The following is a 22352-nucleotide window of genomic DNA, read 5'->3' as shown; positions in this document are numbered from 1 at the left end:
CTCCCCTCACCTCTCTTACAGACCCTACCACTCATACCGCTACTTTCAGCCTCAGTCATGTTCCCATGAACACAATAAAAAAGCTCCACCTCCAACTGAAACCATGCTCCAACGCACCAGATAATTTACCTACAATCTTCCTTAACATACCTGCTGACAGCATAGCCTTCCCTATCTGCATTATAATGAACAGGTCCATCAAAGACTCCTATGTTCCCTCACTTTGGAGACAACCATTCATCATTCCACTTCCCAAAGGTTGTAAAAATACCAATACCACCAACTTCCAGCCTATTGCCATTCTTTCCCCACTCTCAAAAATCATCGAAAGATGTATTAATTCACAACTGATGCTATATCTAACTCATAACAACCTCCTCACCCCCACACAGCATGGATTCCGCCATGCCCACAGCACCATCACTGCCCTCCTATCCTTCCTTGAGAACATTAACTGTGCCCATGACTCTAGCAAGTTCACATCTACCCTGTTGCTAGACCTCTCCAAAACCATTGACATTGTCTTTATCCCTATATTCCTATCTCAACTCTCACCCCTTAATCTCTCCCCTCCCACCATAACCTGGTTCACTAGCTAGCTCTCTGAAAGACAACAAGCTGTTAAAAAGAAATATTCTACCTCATTTTTCCCACACACCCTTACTTGGCCCCTTACGTTTCAATATATTCATTAATAACTTTCACAACTCCATCTCAGATACCACACTAATCCAGTATGCTGATGATTCAACATCTCTCTCAAATGCTGAACCCTGGATGCAAAACAACCACCTTGCCCTAAATGCTAACAAAACTAAATTAATGATCTTTTCTCCATCTAAAAACTCCACCATTGATAAAAACTCCTTCAAAATAATAAGCCAGAGTAATATTCCCATTGAAATCATACCACACACTAATCTGCTCGTTGCCATCATTGATGAACATCTAAAACTCTATATCCACATCCAAACAAACATAAAAAAATCAGAAATTAGGACTCCTATATAGACACAACCACTGCCTCACTCTCTCCACCAGATGGACCCTAGCCTCCTCATACCTTCTCCCCTCTATCATGTATGGCGTTCCTCTGTTCACTAATCTTTAATTTAGCTTACAATCCAAACTGGAAGCTTGCTACAATAAAATCTGCAAATTCAACACCAACTCTAGAAATTCATCCCATCACCGCATCTACCTCCACTCGCAGCAAACTTCCTAATTACCTGAAACTCCTTAAGCCTACCACTGCCCATAAGCTCATATTCAAGCCATCCAGCTGTCCCTCTCTCTCTACCTCCTTAACCCCTAGATTCTTAATTGTTCACTCAGATCAGAAAATCAAAACTTCCTTAAAATGTTTAAACCTTTATGGTCCTTAGATCATCTTCTGCCGCCCCATTCCTTAATCTCTGGAACTTACTTTCTCCCTCCATTCAAAATATTGAACACCACTCCAACTTCAAATCCCTCTTCTACTCCTACCTTTCTTCAAAGTGGAAATGTTCATGCTCTCTTCCAACCTTTACCCTTCCATCCTCTCTACTAGCTTTCGATTCTTCAAAGTGAGAATGTTCATGCTCTTTTCCCACATAAATTCCTCTATTTTCTACATTTAATCTTATATCCTCTCTACTAGCTTTCTCTGATTACACTATGCAGTGCTAACCTGCTCATGCAGCTATTCTGCACTCACAGCCTTTCTCCTGCTTGATTCCTCTTTTAAATTTAATACAAGCTTGTTAATATTTAATTTTCAGCAATTTCTTTATTTGTTAAATTTTCACTCTGGAAATTACTCTAAGATTGTAAAGTTGCAAGATTTTATTCTGTAAATTACTTTTTAATAGTGTATTGCTTGCATGCTGCTGATGACTTTTTTGTTTTTGTGTTTGTTGTTGTCACTGAAGCTTTTCTCCCCAGGTCTCCACTGAAAATGGGCTCTTCTTGGCCCAGTGCAATTCCCCATTCATCAAACTGAAAATAAATAAAATAAATAGTGCAGATCATTTTTCTGAATTATGAATGAGTTGGTGTTCTGCAGTTAGCTGTGAATATGTTAGGTAGTTATGTAGTTCAAGCCAGTTTAATTGCTTTAAACTATGACAATGGTGGATCCTATGAGGGAGATGGGTGGTAAATGTAGCTATTTTATTGTAGCAGGAGGCAAGTTTCTTTCTTTGAGTATTCCTTAAGTTTGTTAGGATAGGAGAAGTGTATAACAGAGTTGGCAATAAGACGTGGGGTGGCTACAGGTTTTTCTGTAGTATCTGTAAGGTATCCATTGATGCTATAAAGGGATCCTAGTTTCTGGTGAGTAGATTTAATGGTGTACAGTATATGCTGGCCATGTTTGAGATTGTCTTCTATTATAACACCTATAATGTTACTGTGATTTATAGTTTCAATGACAGTATTTGCTGACTTTATGGTAATAAATTGTTTTCGATTTTGGCAACTTTTTGAGGCAAAAAGAATCATCTTAGTTTTCTTGGGGTTGAGTAGGAGGTTTGATTCTTTGAGCCAGGTTTCTACAGAGGAGAATACTTTTTGATTAATGTGCTGGAGCTTATTTATTGTTGAGGACTCACATATTAATGTTGAGTCATCTGCATACTGAACTAAACTAGCATGGTGAGTGGAAATGTGGAAGTCATTAATAAATACATTAAATAGAAGAGGACCCAGGATAAAACCTTGAGGGACACCTGTAGGAACTGGTTGAAAGGATGAGTAGGTTTGTTGCTATTTAACAGCTTGTTGCTTTCCAAATAGGTAACTAAGAAACCACAACAAGGAGTATTATGAAAGTCCTATTGAGGAGAGTTGAATAAGCAGTAGCTGGTGTGAGACAGCATCAAATACATTTGTCAAGTCTAAGAACATGGTGGACACAAGCAGAACATTGTTTCTATGTCAGTTTATTATATTGATAAAATATAGTAGAGCAGTAGTGGTGCTGTGCTGGGGCCTAAAGCCATGTTGTGATTCTGACAGAAGGTTATTTGAGGTTAGGTATTAGAGCAGCTATATATGGATGCATTTCTCTAATATTTTGGAGAGGGGGAGAGCATCACTATTGGTCTGTAGTTATTAATCTCTGTGGATGTGCAGCCTTTGTGCAGTGGTATGATGTATGATTTTTTCGACAGTGACAGGATGTATTTTTCTTTTATGGGCCTATTAATTAGTATGTTCACAGGGAAGGGTATGACTTCTGAGGCCATTTTTAGGTAGTCTGATGGTAATTTGACTACAGCTATAGAAGTCATTTTCAGTTTAAGGATTAACTTCCTTATGAGTGAGGTAGTACTAAACTAAAATTGAAAAGCTCTGGTTGGATTGGATTGGACAGGGGTACAGAGAGGGGGTCAGATGTATTAGTGTTTAAGAGAGCGATAATGTTGATTGTATAAAGTAGGAATTACTGTGTGGGTATAGAGTCTGATATATTGTTTGTTTTAGGAGAGGGAGAGGTGGTTTTACCAGGACGGAGTAGTTTATTCAGTGATGACCAAAATGTTTTGGGTTGTTTTTAGGTTTGTCTTGTAGGTTGGTATAGTATATTTGCTTATCCTGTTTAACATGGAGTTTTTCAAGATTTCTAAGATGTCTAAAATTCTGTAAGGCATTTTGAGTTCTACTTTTACCAACATTTCCAGGCTTTATCCCTTTTTGTCATGATTTTTTGTTTGTTTCTTTTGCTGGACATGGTGTGGGGTGGGACTTTACTCTTTTATTATGTACTGGTGCTAGATTATTTAAAGTCTGTAAGAATATTTTATTAAAGTTTTCTACAGCAGTATCTAGTGGCATTGTTCTAAGTACATTCCAGTTATATGGTTTTAGTGTTTCATTGAAAATATCTTTGCTGAAATTGATCGTATATCATATTTGATTATAGATAATGTGTTTATCTATGTTATAGTGAATTCTAATAGCAAATATAGGCCAATAAGTGCATTAAGCAGATGCTGGCAAAGCCATCCTTCAAGAGGCTTGTAAAACCCCTGCACTGGCCCAGTAATCAACGAGCCTCAATTCTCACCACTAGCACCAGTGAGAGACGTGCACATTGGGAGGATGACAAGTACACACACAGTAAAGTACAATTTCCCTTAAGAGCACACAGAGATCACAGTCAGTCTGGGGCTGGTTTCTCCCTCTCTCTCCTGATTCCCAATAAGACTCTCCATTGGCACAGCTATAGGGTTAAGATCTCAGCAGAGTGGTCAGTCAAAAACCTCCAGCACCCTTTTTGCCCAACCAGTGCTTTGTACCCCTGCCTAAGTAGCTGACACGCACATACTTTGAGATTTGTTTTATATACAAACACACAGACACTCCTGGGGAAAGCTGGCACAGGTTCACTAGCTATGTCCCCTTCTGCCCAGTCTATAAGGTAGTACCAGATGCCACCAACCACCCTTATCAGCTACTATAAGGCCCTTACAAAAGGTGACCAATTCTACTGCGCAATGTTACTTTTATCCAAATGGTAAGTGTGTCGAAGACTTTAAGGCTATTTAAGGGTGGCCTGTACAGTGTTACCAAATACATGCAAGTACTCTGAAAGCTTAAATATCTCTAAACAAAACCAGCTGCAATTAAAAGGTTTAAATATATTTAATAATAAATAATAAAAGCACAAGACAATCTTCATTAACTCAACACAGTGACAGCACAGTTCAGAATCACAGGAAATATTTTAAAACAATATTGCAGGACAGTCTCACATAAATACAGAAACCATCTAAGACTGATCTTACTATATTCCTGTCAATCTCTAAGAGAAATACTATGATCTACGTCTTACTTACAGAGCAAGCAAATGCAGATGAGAAGTGCTGAAGATGGATGTGTTCAGATCCAAGACAAGATACAAAATTCACAGACTTTCTCTCTGAGATAGTTCTTAAATTAATAATACACATTACTGCTTAGTTAGCTAGATGACATCACTATTTTACACCTGCCTCTAGTTCCCAGGCTAAACAAATACCAACAGAATTTAACATGTCTCTATGAAAAATACTTATCTCTTAGAAACTGACACTTATGTCTTAGAATCTTGCCAGAAAATGGAAGTCATAAAACAATTAACACCTTTACATTTTAAACCTAGTAATTATTTCTATCTTAAGACAATAGAAAGAAACTCTAGCTGCAGACATTCTGACTTCTAGCTGTGGTAAACCAATCGTAAAACTCTTTGCTTATTTTCTCAGAGTTTGCAAGTCAACTCTGTATGTCCCAATTTCTACTATGAAAACATACATTTGCACAGGCATATAGTCCATATACATTTCTGCTCTTTTCCAGCACATTGCACTGTGGTTACATTTTTGAAGCTCAGCACATAACATATAGGTTACTTACATTTGTAGACAAGCCTATGGATCATATTAATATTTACAATTACATAATTATTTACAAAGTTCTAGCTAGCTGAGATGGCAGCTTCACAAAGCTAATTATATTTCTTTTTGAAGGATAAGAAACATGACAAGAATAATCTCAGGACATTGATTACTTAATGTGATTTGTGCTAAACAACACACATTTGTCATTATACTGGGCATGCTCATAAGAAATAAAGCAAAGGCTATAATAACACCAACTACCCAACCCAACACAAGAAGAATGTATCATAGCACAGGTCCACTCACACTTTGTGCTGATTTTGCAGCATTGCACATATTAAGAAAAGGTTAACAAGCCCTCTTTTCCTTTAAAGCCCTGTAGTATAATGCAAATAATAAAATGGATGTGTATATGTTTGCATGAAGTCATGTAATACAGATCATTATTTGGGGGGAAATAAATAATGCCTGTGGGCATTCACTGACATTCTCAGCATTTATATCTTGCCAGACTCAGACATACAGTATGCAGGAGCTGGAGCTCTCAAAGAGGTGTATCATCTATCAACATCACAGGAAGATGCATATCTGATGTGTCATGAGGAACTCACTTGAAGGGATTACTTTACTATCCTATTGTAATGGGTATAGCACCCCTAACATGGAGTGTGAAACCTACAAAAATTGGCCCCCTTACTGTGAAATATCTACATTCTTTGGCCAAGTCACTGCTGTTTGTCACAGCTGTCTGACAGACAGACCTTATCAGTTTCAAACCCCTACTAATCATGCTATGCACTCTACACAGATATGTAGCAACTGCATCTGTCAAAGGTGAAACCAGTGGAGGTTGTCACAAAGAACACACTTTAAAGTATGAAGTAGCAAAGGTTTAGAATGTCAAGTCATCCAATATAAATTATTCTGAGGGATCAAAAAGATGTAGCAATGTTATTGTTTACAGAAGTGTGATTTACAAATCTTACTGTTGGTCGGCTAAGTCATATCTGTCAGTGCATGTTGTTTTGTACATATTCCCAAATTTGATCCTATGCCTGTCTATGTACACATACTATACAAGGCAGTATTAACTGCATACACCACAGGAGAATTCTCATCATAGGGATTATAGAACACCCGTTTTTTTTTTCTCAACTTTAAAAGGCTTTGTTAGAAGTAAAACTGAATAGAAATAAAGTGTTGCAATATTTTATTCATCACATCAGTCCACTCAGATTGTTGTCCTTTGCTAGAGTTGTACAACTACCAATGTAGTTCCACCATCTACAGAACTGTATTAACCCCCACCCCACGTCACAAGGTAAGTCTTACTACAAATGTGACAAAGGGTGTATTTGAAGGCATTACATCATTGTATTGCTGCATGCCATACTTGTGCCTTTAAACTGATTGAAAATGTGGTGTGATTATCTCTTTATCAGAAAATGTTGCATGATGGTAACCGATCTCTGTCAGAATGCTACGTCCCTCCACTATGGAAAATATCACACATCATTCCCCTTCACAAAGGTGGCCCCTCTACAGAACTAACCAACTACTGCCCCATAGCGATTCTATCTCCACTCTCCAAAATACTAGAGAGATGCATTCACTCTCAAATCTCAGACTACCTCCTTACTAACAACCTCCTTTCTAATATTCAGCATGGTTTCCGACCAAACCATAGCACCACCACTGCCTTACTCTCTTTTACTAACACTATCCTTCACCATAAAAACAATGGCCATCTCTCCTCTGCTACTTTCCTAGACCTATCTAAAGCATTTGACATGGTCCCACACAAACAACTCCTCTCTGTACTCAATAACCTATCCTTTTCTCAATCAGTCACCAACTGGTTTCAAAGTTACCTGTCTGACCGCCAGCAATCTGTTGTATGGCAAAATGACATATCTCCCCAGCTACCTGTCTCTATTGGAGTTCCCCAAGGATCCATCCTTGGCCTCTACTCTTCTCTATTTTCACCAATAATCTAGCCTCTGCCACCAAACATGGCACACTCATACAATATGCAGATGACTCAACCATCATCTGCTCAGCCTAGTCCCTACCCGAGCTGCAAAAGGTCACACAGGATGCCTTTTCCTCTGTTGATACTTGGCTATCCAACACCCAGTTAATACTCAACCCAAACAAAACTAAACTCCTCAACTTCAAACCCACCAAACATACTCAAAACAACTCTCACTTTAACATCACAACAAAAGACAACACCACTATCCACCCAACAGATCACACCAAATTGCTAGGAGTTGAAATAGACAACAATCTCAAATTTTACATTCACATATCCATGACCATAAACAAAGTCCACCAAAAACTAGGAGCCTTATACAGAAATAAGCAACGACTCAACAAAGCAGCTAGGATTTCAGTTGCAAATTCGCACCTTATCTCCACCCTACTTTATGCCTCTCTAATATATTACCAACCTAAGGCAATGCGATCTAAATAAACTCGAGACCTGCTACAACAAAATTGCCAAATCCGCCACCAGGGCATCCTACCACAGTCACCACTGTCTCTCACTTACTGAACTAGGCTGGCTAGAACTCCCTCGCCTTCTTCAATGGTATCAACTCGCACTCGCCCACAAACTGGTTAACGATCCTCTAAAGGTCCCATCCCTCCAGTATCTACTCCAACCCTATCTCACCACCAGACCACTAAGATCCAGCAACAAAAATCAATTACAGGTTACTAGAGCCAATAACACTGCTGGAGAAGCACTATTGTCCAGCACTATAGCCAAATTATGGAACACCCTCCCCCCACAATAACCTCTCTACCATCATGCACCCACTTCAAAGCTTTACTTAAAGCGCACCTAAAAACATGCTGACTATGCCGTTGTAACTCTCCCCTCTAACTTCTCCCACTCCATCTACCCTCTACCTCTCTTCCACCCCACAAACTATCTTTGATTACAGCAAGCTCTGATACTTCCATGCCTATCTACTTATTATATGGCAGTAACTTCTTATTGTAACAATTGTTAATATCTGCTATGACTTCGTGGATAGAACAGATGCTAGTTATCTACTGAATGTACTATGTTCTTCATCTGTGACTATGTTTGTAATATTTTAATGGCTAGGATTCTTCATCTGTAACTAAGTCTGTAATATTTTAATTTGTGGAGCTTTTCTCCCCGGGCCTCTGCTGAAAATGGGCCTGCGTCCAGTCGGACATTCCTGGTCAACAAATGTAAATAAATGCACAAACATATATGCTGCATAATACAGTTATCCCTGTGACTGCAGAAGCGCAATCATTCACATTGAATTGATAATCCTAGAGCCAAACTAATGGTTTAGTACTCTGACAGGCTAAAGAACACTGCCTTATTTTTTCACATGACAGGAGAAGGCTTACTACTAAGTTGCGATAAAACACATTTCAACAAATGGCCTTATAAGTGTTTAACAAATAGCTGAAATGGACAGAAAGTAGTGAAAGAAACCTCTCCAGCTATGTATCAGCTATGTGGGTGACACCATTCTTACTACATGTACATTCATACACACATTGACACAGCTAAATTTGTGGAGTAATGTTTGGGCTCAAACCAACTACCTAGCTAAGATCACATGCAAGAAGATATAGCATGAATCACAAGCACAACATGAGATGTTTTGCGTACAACTGTGTCAGTGCACGTTTGAATGGATGTCATCACCATTGGTTTCAAAGCCTGATGTGTGTTCTAAAACAGATTGCAAGTGATAGGAGACCACTACTGCTGTAAAATACACATCATATCTAAAGGTGAAGTCATTCCTACCTTGCACAAGAGAGACACTCACAGTAGCCATTCATTGCTGGATTCAAACCACCTTCCAATCTGGTTATACAATCCAGAGAATACAGTATCAATAGCAAGCATCAGAGGAGAAATCTGATTACAACCCTGAAAAACTGCACATTTGAAAGTATTACCTAATCAATGTGTTGCACAAAATGTGTGTTGGCTAAAACTGTAAGAATTTAATGGGTGAGCTCTCAGCCAGTGTACATTTCTCTTAAGTGGAAGTATACACAATGGATCTTTTTAACGGAGCCAATTCTACAGTACTCTACACACACACACACACACACACACACACACACACACACACACACACACACACACACACACACACACACACACACAAACAATATCTACACAATAATGGATTTGAACTATCTGCCCATCTACTTACACAAAGTAGAGTACACAGTATTTAGACAGAATACTTATCAACAGCAATTTACAGCTTTGGGACACAGACTAAAAGCAGTTTGATCCTATGATAGCAAACGGAGAAATATAATTTTCTATTGACAGGACTGACTCTACAGAATATTGTAATTATTTTGTTGAGGATTTTAGGGAAAGGACAAATAATTATATTAGGAAAGAAATAAGGAATAATTGTGAAAGTAGTCAGAGGACGTGATGTGTTAAAGCTATAATTAAAAGATTAAGAGGAAACCAGTGGGAGGGAATTTTAGGATTAATTTAGAAATGGTTCCTTCTGCCCCTGAGCAAAGAGAAGGCATCTTATTAACTGGGATTTATGTGCTACAAAAATACATTAGACCTTTAAGTAGTCTCAACAGGGGAAAAAAATCACTGTTTCCTATCTAGGTGCTTGTCAATTGTAAGACATTCTCATGGGATTTAAAAAATTGTTTTGACATAAGAAAATTTCCGAGTCATTAACCATTCATGTGGATGTTAATGATTTGTTGGGCACCCCTTTGTCCCATATGTATAATTTGGTTCAGGATATCCTGGACATTTGAAGGAAATACAAAGTTAATTTATGCATTTCAGACATTTTACCCTTTCATTAGTTCTCTGATTTTTAGTTTTCTAAAGCATTTCAATTTAATAAATAGCTGTATAAATTTTGCACTAGTAATGACTGGACGTAGTATGTAATTGTCAAGACTTCAAAAAGAGTACTTTTTTATAAGGATAGCTTTCACTTATTTTTTTATGGGGAAATTGCAGAAAAGATAAAGGAAGTAAAGAAATATCTGTAAAAAATGTATTATGCAAATGCTAGGAGCTTGAATAAAAAATGAATGAACGTGCATTAATTTGTAAGGATATTAATTATAGTGTGAAAGCAGTAATTTGTACAGCTGTATTTTACCCAGATATAAATTGCATGACTGTCTTAGATGAAAAAAGGAATGAGAGGTTCCTGGATAAGTGCTATAGTTATAGTTGCTGACTAAAGTCTACAGGTATTATTTTGATACAAAATTTACTTTATAGATATGTTGTAGGATCCCTACATTATCTGAAATGGAACATTACTGAAGAATTAAGTAAATGTTTAGATTATGGCAATTTTATTTTGTTGGGTGAGTCTATCTTTCCTAATATCAACTGGAAGGATGGGACGTCTAAGTCTGCTTTTGCTTTACTTGCACTAAATATATTTCTTCTACTATTGCATATTTCTTTAAAGCAATGTTATGTAATTGTTACATTCTTAAGTTGGAAGTGTGCAAATGTTATACTAATTCACAAGGGTGGTTCAGTGGATAATATCTCCAATTATAGGCCAATTAGTCTAACTCCGTTGGAGGGTAAGAATTTTGAGAGCTGTTTAATGTTTGCCTCTACTACCGATTTAAAGATTTGTCTGTTAGATTTGTCTCGACTTCATTTTACCTATAATAGATCAACATTTTTTTAATTTTACAACCTTTTATGACCCTGACCAAGTGAAAAGTATAATCCAAGGCAGCGAAGAGCAGCAAGAAACAGCGATGAAGCCAAAGGTAATCTCCACAAAAAGTTTATTCAAACACACAACATAAATTTCTCCAAGTCCTTCTCTCAAACACACGACATAAATTTCTCCAAATCCTTCTCTCAAGCGCTTTCGCTCAGTGCAATACTGAGCTTTATCAAGATAAAAATGCAGGGCAGAACAACCTTATTTGTGAGTCTCTTAATGAGATCATGTGCTTCGTTAATTAAAACCAGTCAAGTTACAATTAAAATTAATTGGTGACCAATTTAAAATTAAAGAGCAAGATGTTGTATGAAATACATAAAATCCTAAATAAAATACCTTTTGTTAAATATGTTGTAGTTGAAAAATATGTTATTTAAAAGATATGTCATTTGAAAATCACAAAGCATTCGTGTATAAATAAATAAATATTGTTATATGTTAATGTCCCATGAAACCACATTTGTAGTGATTGATTCTTATAACACTGTTTAGTGTGCAATAAATATTACAATGGGGTACCACGAATAAATGATGTGAGTAATAAATAGTAATAGATAAAAATCAAATGTTAAAAATACAAGAATTAAAAATAAAAATAATAATCAAGTATTAAGTGTTCAAACGTTGTTACATAGATTATATTCCCTATACTCAGAATAAATATAAATATAAAATACAAATAATTTGATACAAATAAGTAATGTTGATAATCTCTTACTAAATGCTGTATGCTATAACTTAGCTCTTCTTAGTTTAAAAACACTACTTAAATTTGTGTAGTCATTTAACCCTGGCCATTTAGCTGCATCCAGTCTTAGTTGCCATATAAGCTCCCTATATTCCAATTTAGTCTCCCAGTAACACCCTCTCTTGTCGGGTGTTATCTGGTCTAACACAATGTACTTGATTTCCATATCTGGGCAGGACAAAGAGTGTTTATAAAAAGCATTGGTCTCTTTTTTCTTGGAAATATCGTAGAAATGCTCATAAATTCTTCTCTTTAGAGTCCTTTCTGTTTTCCCAATATAGAAACTTTGACATTTTATACATGAGCCTAAATATACAACATATTTTGCATTGCAGTTAAAATACCCATTAGACCGGAATAGATATTTCCTAGATGGGATGTATATACTATGATCATTCAACATAGCAGTGCATTGCTTGCACATTCCACATTTATAAGTTCCTTTCTTGGATCTACTACCAGTGGTTTTCGTCATTTCTTTTCTTTCAAATAGCTCTTTCATGTTAGTATCCCTGCGTCTAACAAATGTGGGTTTAGTTGGAACCTTTGTTGAAAAATCATCATGCAATGTAAGAACTGGCCAATACCTTGTTATTGTTTCCTCTATCAGGTCAGAATTGCTGGAAAATGTGTGTATGTAACTAGTTTGTTCTAGCTGCTGGGTGTTCTTATGCAAGTTATCCACTTGCGGTAACATGCATCCTAAAAGTGGTGGGTATTTTTCTTCTCTACATGCGGAAATTTCCATGACCAAATTCTTGATTAGTTTGGCTGGGTAGCCCCTTTCACAAAATTTCTCTTCTAAAAAGCTAACCTCGTTTGAGAAGTATTCCGCAGTGCTACACATTCTAGAAGCACTGATTAGTTGCCCTTTGATAATTCCTTTCTTTTGATAGAAAGGATGACTACTGCTAAAGTGTAGGTAAGAATTAGAATATGTGGGTTTCCTGTATACTCTTGAAGCAAACTTGCCATTGGTGAAATCCTTGATTATAGTTACATCTAGATAGTTCAAACTAGTGTTACTGACCGAGTGTGTAAAGGTCAAAAGGAAGTGGTGGAGTTAATGTAATTTACAAATTTCTGAAAATCCACCTCTGTTCCATGCCATAACAAACATATATCATCCAGGTATCTAACATAGTGTTTAATGTGTTTCACCCAGTCTGTGCCAAATATGAAAGTCTGTTCCCATTTGTGCAATACAATGTTCGCATACAAAGAGGCACAAGAAGCCCCCATTGCAACTCCCAATTTCTGTTTGTAAATTTCGCCGTTAAAACAGATGAAATTATTGTCTAACACAATATCCATGAATTCGACTAGCAAATTCACAACATTGGCACCAAGATTGGTTTCTTTGACCAAAACGTCTTTGAGCCAATCCAGACCTGTCAAATGTGGTATACTGGGGAATCGTTGCACTATATCGATAGTTACCATTACAAGGTCTGGGTGGTACAAATGGGATCCCATACCCTTTAGAAAGTCCCAAGAATCTTTGCATATGTGGCTTAGTGATGTAACAAACCATTTGAGGATGTAGTCAATAAATTTCCCCAAAGGTTCAGTGATGCTTCCTTCACCAGAAACTATTGGTCTGAATTTTAAAGGGTCCAGTCCTTTGTGGGTCCTTGGAATACCAAAAATTACTGGGATTCTTGGTTTGGCTACAAACAAGTAATTATATAGCTTTTCATTAATGGCTCCTTGTAAAAGGTGGTCCATTAATAGATAGTTAATTTTGGAATATGCTATGTGTAGCTCATTTGTTGATATCAAGCCATAATGCTCAACATCCTGTAACATGTTGTAAATATGAACATCATAGTCTATATTGTACATCAAAAATAAACCCCCTCCTTTATCCGGTTTCATTACTCTACACCCTTCTTCCTTTAAAAACCTGATTATGTGTGTTTCATTCAAACTTAGATTCTGGGGACCTGCAGCAGGTTGTCTAATGCCAATAGCTCTTAGATCTCTTTCCACCAATTCTTCAAACACCTTAGTGGAGGAGTGTGTGGAAGGGTTAAAGGTACTCTTTCTAGTAAGTATGTCACCTTGACAGGGTTGACCCTTGAAGTATACAGACAAATTCAATTGCCTAACAAACATTTTAAGATCTATCAGTTCTTTTTCAAGATTAAATGATCCTGCTGGTATAAAATGCATGCCTCTTGTAAATAAGTTAAAATGTTCCTTCGTTATCTCTAAATCAGTAAAATTATAAACAGTAAAATTATTATCCGTGGTCGCCGTGTAACTGGTGGGGGTAATAGGAGGTGAATCCAAAGGTACACAACTCTCCTGGTCGGGCATAGCATGACTGATCTCGGTTACTTGTTCCATCTCCTCGTTGGGAATCTGCCCCCCCCCCCTGATTTGTCTGGGGGAAATATAAAATCCTGATGAGAGTTCTTTCTTTCCTTTTCCGCTAGTCTCTCGCTCCTTCTAGGTAGGTCAACCTGCGTGTCATCATTATTAAAACTACGGACATTGTTGTGCTGTGTAACAGTGTTGTTAGTCCATCTAGCCTTTACTGGGAGTGGGTAAGACATGCCTTCGCTATATTCTCTAAGATCCCTTTCTAATTTGTGTATCTTGCGGTTCACAACCTTAACACAGAACCTGTCTACTTCATTGAAAGTATTATCATAGTTATACTTCACTGAAGGAAAGTTCTTGCCATTTACTAATGCGTTATTCAACCCATTTAAGTCCTTAAGCAGAGCATCAGCCTTAGCTTCCTACTCTGCTACCATAACCTCCAACATTTCAATTCCTGCACGGTTAAAAATGTCATACAGTTTCTTGTAGTATGCAGTACCTTTTTGAACATTATTTGGAAACTTAAAACATCTTAAACCTTTGGGAACCCTTTCTACTTTCACACATTCTTTTAAATAGTCTATTTCCAGTTGGTTCGTTTTGTAGGTGTACAGCTTATCACGTAATGTGTTAAAGTCTTGTTCTATATCAGCGTTGTTAACAGTATTGTCTGTACCTTGTTTGAACCAGAACTGTTGTACCGCCCAGGCATTGAAGTTAAAGTCCTTGTTACGGTCACCTACATCACTCGCACCCTGATTGTTTGCTTTATTTGTCTGTTTACTCATGCCCTGCTGGATACTAGACCCAAACTGAACGCCACTGCTTGCTGGCAAGGGTTCACCGGAAATACGTCTTCTCTTCCGCTCCAGCCCCTGTTGCTGGTTGCCTGGTAACGTTGAAAGCGTGTCCGTTTTACTAGTGTAATAATACAAATAAGGTTGTTCTGCCCTGCATTTTTATCTTGATAAAGCTCAGTATTGCACTGAGCGAAAGTGCTTGAGAGAAGGATTTGGAGAAATTTATGTCGTGTGTTTGAGAGAAGGACTTGGAGAAATTTATGTCGTGTGTTTGAATAAACTTTTTGTGGAGATTACCTTTGGCTTCATCGCTGTTTCTTGCTGCTCTTCGCTGCCTTGGATTATACTTTTCACTTGGTCTTGGTTTCAAGCTTTTTGCTGTGTTCTTTTATGACCCTGTTACTTTAGCAGTGGATCAGGGTTTATCTGTTGTTTGTGTGTGTGTGTGTGTGTGTGTGTGTGTGTGTGTGTGTGTGTGTGTGTGTATGGTGTATATATATATATATATATATATATATATATATATATATATATATATATATGCATGGGTCTACTTTTTTTGATCGAAATATCATTATTTCGAACAAGAAAAGTACGACCTTACTTTAGTGAAAGTGCACATCAATGAAAGTGCACTTTCGCTAATTCCTGTTCAGCGAACCAGCAATAGAAATAAAAAACAACACTTTAAACTCTGTTTTGCAGGGGGGCAAGCCCCCTGCACCTCCATGTGGGGGACTGCGCCCCCCTCATTCCCACTACATTACATATACTATCTTCAAGATTGCACTGCAGTGGGGAAACAAGTATATTCCCTTATCCCCACTGTTGTGCTCTGATTTATTTTTATTGCCAGTTTGCTGAACTGGAATTCGCAAAAGTGCACTTTCATTGAAGTTGGGGGGTGTGGGGGGGTAGCTCCCACAAAGTTCAATTTTACTGAACAATATAAAATCAAACCACAGAATATATAATCAAACTGCTGCACACCCCACACCCCTTAACTATACATTCTAACTCCAGGGTTGCACTACAGTGGGGAGCAGGGCATATACCTTTTACTTGCCTTACAGTGCTCTACAGACTGCCAGTGTTCATTGTCAGTTTCAGGTCAAATGAAGTTTAGGTCATTTGGTCTCAGTCAAATGAATTCCGATCATATGAAATTTAGCTCATATGAAGTAGACCCTATATATATATATATATATATATATATATATATATATATATATATATATATATTCCTAATGTTTTTGACACTATTCAACATAATGTAATTATTGATGCAGTAAATGAAAAGCTGATAAATATGTACATTATATATTTTGTCTCAAACTGGCTAAACGGGAGGATGCAGTGGGTTAGAATCATCTATCTATCTAACTGGGATGGTGTGATTAAAGGGTCTGGCAAGGCTCATTACAGTTTTTTCATAGATACCAAAACATTCCTCTATGTGGATGACAAAATAGACTGATGATATCAAATCTGGACAAGTTATAACATCATGGGATGTAGAAGAATTGAATCTGTAGTTCAGTAAAGCTACTTTTTGGTTAAATTATAATAAGCTAAATATTAATAAAGATAAATGTGGGGTCCTTTACCTTCACAAACCTAGTTTGGATGTCAAGGTAAAATTAAGAACCAGGGTTTTATCTAATAAATGCCCATGATACATATTTGGGTTGATTGCATGACTAGGTTTATAAAGGCCCTGGTGGTCATTAGCCTACTATATAACTGTGTAAGGACTACATAAGGATTTGGGCGTTAGAATTTGTAGTAATTTTAAATTTAGATCACATGTCCAAGTAATTAAAACCAAAATGCCCAAAGTTGTAGAATTAATTTTTAAGAACTTTGTTTTAAGTAATACAGAATTATTCAAGCAAAATAAAGGGGTGGCCATGGGATCACCATGTGCCTCAGCATATGCAAATTTAGTTTTGTGTCACTGGGAAAATGAATACATCTTTGAAACAAAATGGGAGAAGAACATTTTACACTATAGAAGATACCTAGATGATATTTGTATTTTATGGGAAGGTAGTATAACAAGTTTAGAAACATTTTTGTTATATATAAATGAGACCACACGTTTTTTAAAATTTACATCCAATGTTAGTAACACACACATGAATTATTTAGATGTATTGCTAGTCAAGAATACAGAATTACAAACTTTTAAATCTTCTATATATAGAAAACCAACCTTCTCTAACACATATCTGCATTTTAACAGTGCCCATCCTTTTTCACAGAAAAAGGGCATTGTTAAAGGTCAATTTATTAGGGCTTCAAGAATGTGTAATACAGATGAAAAATTTTTTGTTGAAGCCCAAATGTTAAGAAAACTCTTCTCTGAGAGAGGTTACCCATTGACATTAATAGAGAAAATGTATCAAGAAGTTTCAAAAGGAAGAACAGGTATATACAGTCCACTATTAGGCACAGTGTTGGAACCAGCATTTCCTGTGAACCCCACACCAGAAGTTAAAATGAATTCCCCATCTTTTCAAACCATTTTTTGTTGTACTTTTAATAATGAAACTGAACAATTAAAGAAAATGGTTAATAAATACTGGCCCATTCTGACTACAAACGAAGAAACAAAAAAATGGGTGCCAGAAAGACCGATGTTTGTAAATGCAAGGAATGCTAATTTGAAAAACATGTTTGAAAATCAACCACCAATACAATCTGGTAACAAAGGTGGCAGGATTGGAACATATAAATGTAATAGTTGCAAACAATGTTCCCACATCCTTGAAAGTAATGGTTATTACATTAAATCAAGAAAATTTTTTGTAAAACCAACATGTTATTATAACTGTGGGTCAAAAGGTATTATATACCTAGGTATTTGCCAAGAATGTGACAGTTTTTACATAGGTAAATCTGAAAGAACACTACGCAAGAGAATTTATGAGCATATGTATGACATTCGGAAAAAGAAAGAAGCAAATGCCTTTGTCAAACATCTTATTGAATGCCCTAACATGACATTAAAATTTATGGTTATAGAACAGGTTCCCCTTAACCCTAGAGGGGGAGACTGGGAAGCTACCATTGAATTTAAGGAGTTGAATTGGCAACTTAGATTAAATGCTTCAAAATTCCCAGGACTCAATGAAACTATTAGGATTACAAGCCTCCTCAAATTAAGAAGGGCAAAATTATGATAGATTTAATTAATATGCTAGGTGCATTTCAGGATTAAAAATTTTTTTATATCATAAAAATTTTTACATCAAAAAAATTAATTGATCAAGAGTACACTTTCACATTAATTTTGCAAGAGTTTATAACATTTTTTCATTGGATATTAATTAAAAACGAAACAACAATTTTAACGAAACAATATTTTTTTAAATGAAATAATAATTTACTGACAAAATGTTACAAGTAGTATATAAAAAAAGCACCCACAGTCTATATTTTAAAATGTTAAAGTTCAGTTTAAACATAAGTACATTTTTAAAATATTTAATGAACATTTAATATATATACTCAAACATATATTTATATTATACTTATATTTATGTATTTATATATTTATATTATTATGTATTTATTTATTTACATACATTTATATTTATTTACATATTTATACATTATTTATTTATTAGATATCTATTTTGATGTTAACCATTAACAATGTATTTAATGTAGTTGGAAATTGACTAACACACCAAGATTGTCACATAGTAAAACCTATGTGCATGTTTACTGATACACAAATTATATTGTATTAAATGAACACTTTTTAGAACTTTTAGTATAAGTTTTAACAGATTTTAAGTAAAGGTTGCTTACTGTTAAAATAATATAATAACACTGAAGCTTTACGTGAATTTAATAATATTAGTCCCGACACCTGTCTTCCCTTTAAGTTGCATAACAAAAGATTCGACAGAATAAGAATCGCTAATTCAAAATCTATTCTATGAAGTTTGAGCCATGATAATGTGAACGAAACAATTTGTTATTTAGATTTAACTAACACCTAAAAACACATTACATTCTTTTAAAGATTCCAGCATGTAAGAACAAATAGTACGTGGTCAGTTATTCTCAAGACAGTATCACGTCCGACAACTGAAGAGAACGAAGTATCTACATATTATTTGATTTTTAACAATGCATAGGCAATAAAGTAAGCAGAGAGCAAAGTAAGGACTAAAAGTCAGTCAAATTTATATAAGATCTAATATTTGATTCCACGGCTAAATTTACCCGCGGCAGACAACAGGAGAGCGGAGGGACTCTTCTAAAAGAAAACCTTTTATTTTTACTTTAACACAAACATTAGTGGAAGAACATTATTAGTAATTAGAGTAATAATTTGTTAGTTTTAGCACAATGTTCCATAAAACATCACTGATTATTAAGTATAAATAACAGTGTGCAGAATGTATTACAGTAGGAATACTTTAAAAAAAACTGTTTGACGAAAATTTATGTGAACTGAATACGCTCAGCAGTGACTTTTCTTAAGCATTAATGAAATTCCACCCAATAATTGACTTAATTGGAGTGTTAAAACTTTTTTAATTGAGTAATTGAATTTTTAGTATTGTATTTAAGCAAGCAAAGAAATGGTTATAACTTATCTTGAAAAAGCCCGTCATAGGAACGGGTGAAAGCGCTTGATTTATTCCTTGTTTTTATTTTGGATTCTACTACTAGTGAGTGTTTCACTTGCCGTGTACTTTTATTGTTGCTTCGCATTAAAAGATTTTCAACAACGGAGAAGTATTTTATGACTACAAGACCTTTAAGACTTGTAAGAAGAAGTTCATTGGGCTTTTGTGCTTCTGCAAACTTTTTTCTAGCTGCTTTTTGGGACATAGTTCGTGTTTTGTGTTTAATACAGAATTATATAAACATTTTTTATTGTATATGTTCAACCTACTGTTGAATATAATATTCCATTTTATGCATATACCAAAGGCAATTTATTAATTTTGGAAGGAATACAGAAGAAATTAAAAAAGATAATTTCTGGGTTAAAAATCATCCATATCCAGTTAGATAGGAAGTTTTAGGTCTTTATTTCCTTAGAATATACATTTATATGAAGAAAAGTATGTTGAGCTTACCAGGCATTAATGAATGAGGCACTCCGATTATTACTAATAATTGAGCTTACAGATTCTGTTCAAATTATTAGGGCATATAACTATTCATTTAAAGCTGGAAGATGAAGATTTGTTGCTTAAGCAAAGTTTCTGTCACATTCTATGGTATGTATGCAGAATAAACTTGCTCTATTAATTAGACAGAATTATCATATCTATTTTAATAACATCTTAATAACTGGGTTGATATGAATGGTTATACAGTTATATTGAAATCTGCATTTTAATTGGCATTTTACCCCAATACATTTTTTTCAAACTATTTAACTGGAAATGCCACAGGAAAAATCTAACTGCCAAAGTGAGAGAGTTGTCTTTTGAAAGGATGACCACATCAGTTTGTTGCAGAGAAGACATTTGTGATAAAAGTGGAAGAAATTGATGGGGAAGCCATACTTACCTGACAATAGACATACACACATTCACAATTATTCACACTGTTGGATTTGAACCATCTTCTGATCTAGTTACATTACATAACCTAGAATACAAAATAACAGCCACATGTGCCACAGGAAAAGTCTTAATATAAGTGTGAGATAGAGTACTTTTTAAAGGATGACTTCATCAGTGCAGTGAAAGCAAGATGTTTGAGGTAAAAGTGGAAAAAACTATTAAAAAAGAAACGTTAAAATGTTTCTCCTTAGTGGAAGTGTATACATCAGATCTGTTGCTGAAGCCATATTTACCTGATACTAGACATGCACTCACACTAGTTCAACACTGTTGGTTTTGAACCACTTACCTTTTAATTATACATTATCAACTGCAAGTGCCTCAAGAGAGTTCTTAATATAAGTGTAAAATACAGCACTTTTAGAAGGATAGCCTCTTTAGTGTGTTGAAGAGAAGATGTTTTTGGTAAAAGTGAAAGAAATTGATGGGAGAGTCCTCTCCTAGTTTAAATGTTTCTCTTGGGTGGAAGTGTACACATCAGATGTGTAGGTAAATCTAGTCCTGCCTAATACTACAGTGGCACACACACATTCATGATTATCAGTCACTGTTGTCTTTGAACACCTACCTCTACCATTACACAATCTAAAGTACATTGTATCAACTGCAAATCACAGGAGAAGTGCGACTTTCCATGTGTGATAATGCACATTTGTAAGGATTACCACATCCTTGTTTGGCAGAGAAGCTGTTGCAGATCACAGGTTTGGGTGAAAAGGTATGTTTCTTGTTAAGCAAAAGTAAAGATGAATAGTAGAAAGTGTCAGCTGAAGAGGTAGAAGAGCATGCTTTAGTAGTATGTATCATTCAAATGAGAGCTTCTTTTGATGTTAGACCTTTACTACCTGCTAAGATATGAAGGTGTTAGTGAATTAAGAGTGAGAATGACTATAGTTATAGTAAGGTTGTAGTAAGTTGGTGGTCATGCATCTGTTTTGAGGGATGTGCAGGTGCAGAGACAGGTGTCAGGTAGCTGTTTTTAGACTGGTCTTGAAACTGGAAAGACTGCTAGTACGTTTAAGGGATAAGAGGACAGAGCTCCAGGAGTGGGATACATAGCTGGAATAGAGAGAGTTTCCTGCTGACAGATGTGGTTTTCAGGTAGTGAGGAGCATTTCATTTTCAGATGGAAGTAGCCTACTTGAGGTGTTTGTATGTAATAATTTTGTTGGGGGATTTGCTTTTTTCTGGTTTGTATACTAATTTGTAGGCTAGGAGTAATTGGATATAAGTGAGTTGCTTAGGTAATTTTAACCAATCAAGCTGTTGTAGGGCTAAGCAGTAATGCATTTTGGTTGATTAGTTGGTGGCAAATTTTGCTATTTTGTTGTAGCACTGGTTTATTTTATTTTAATGGAAGTAATGGGCAGCCATATAGTAACGTGGGAGTAGAACTGTAGAGAATAGAAGTTTTCTGGATGAGTCAGTTAAATATTTTTGTTCTACAGAGCGTCCCTAATTTTTGGTGATTTATTTATTTATTTTTTGATAACCTGCTGCACATGCAAGTCAAATTTCAGGTTATCATCAACTGTCATACCTAGCAGCTTTGTATGGGGGATGACATCTACAGAGGTTTTACCAGAGAATCTAATTGGGGAATTTTCCCTGAAGTGTGTAAGGGCTTTGGGAAGTATTACAACTAGCAGTGTTTTTCTCTTTTGGTTTGAGGAGAAGCTGGGAGCTGTTGAGACAATTTTCACCTGATATAAATGACTCTTAGGTGATGTGCTGTAGAGTAATCG

The sequence above is a fragment of the Protopterus annectens genome, chromosome 3.part0 (genome assembly GCF_019279795.1).
Source record: "Protopterus annectens isolate FY-2018-M chromosome 3.part0, PAN1.0, whole genome shotgun sequence".
NCBI lineage: Eukaryota > Metazoa > Chordata > Ceratodontiformes > Protopteridae > Protopterus > Protopterus annectens.
This window is presented reverse-complemented; position numbering follows the sequence as displayed.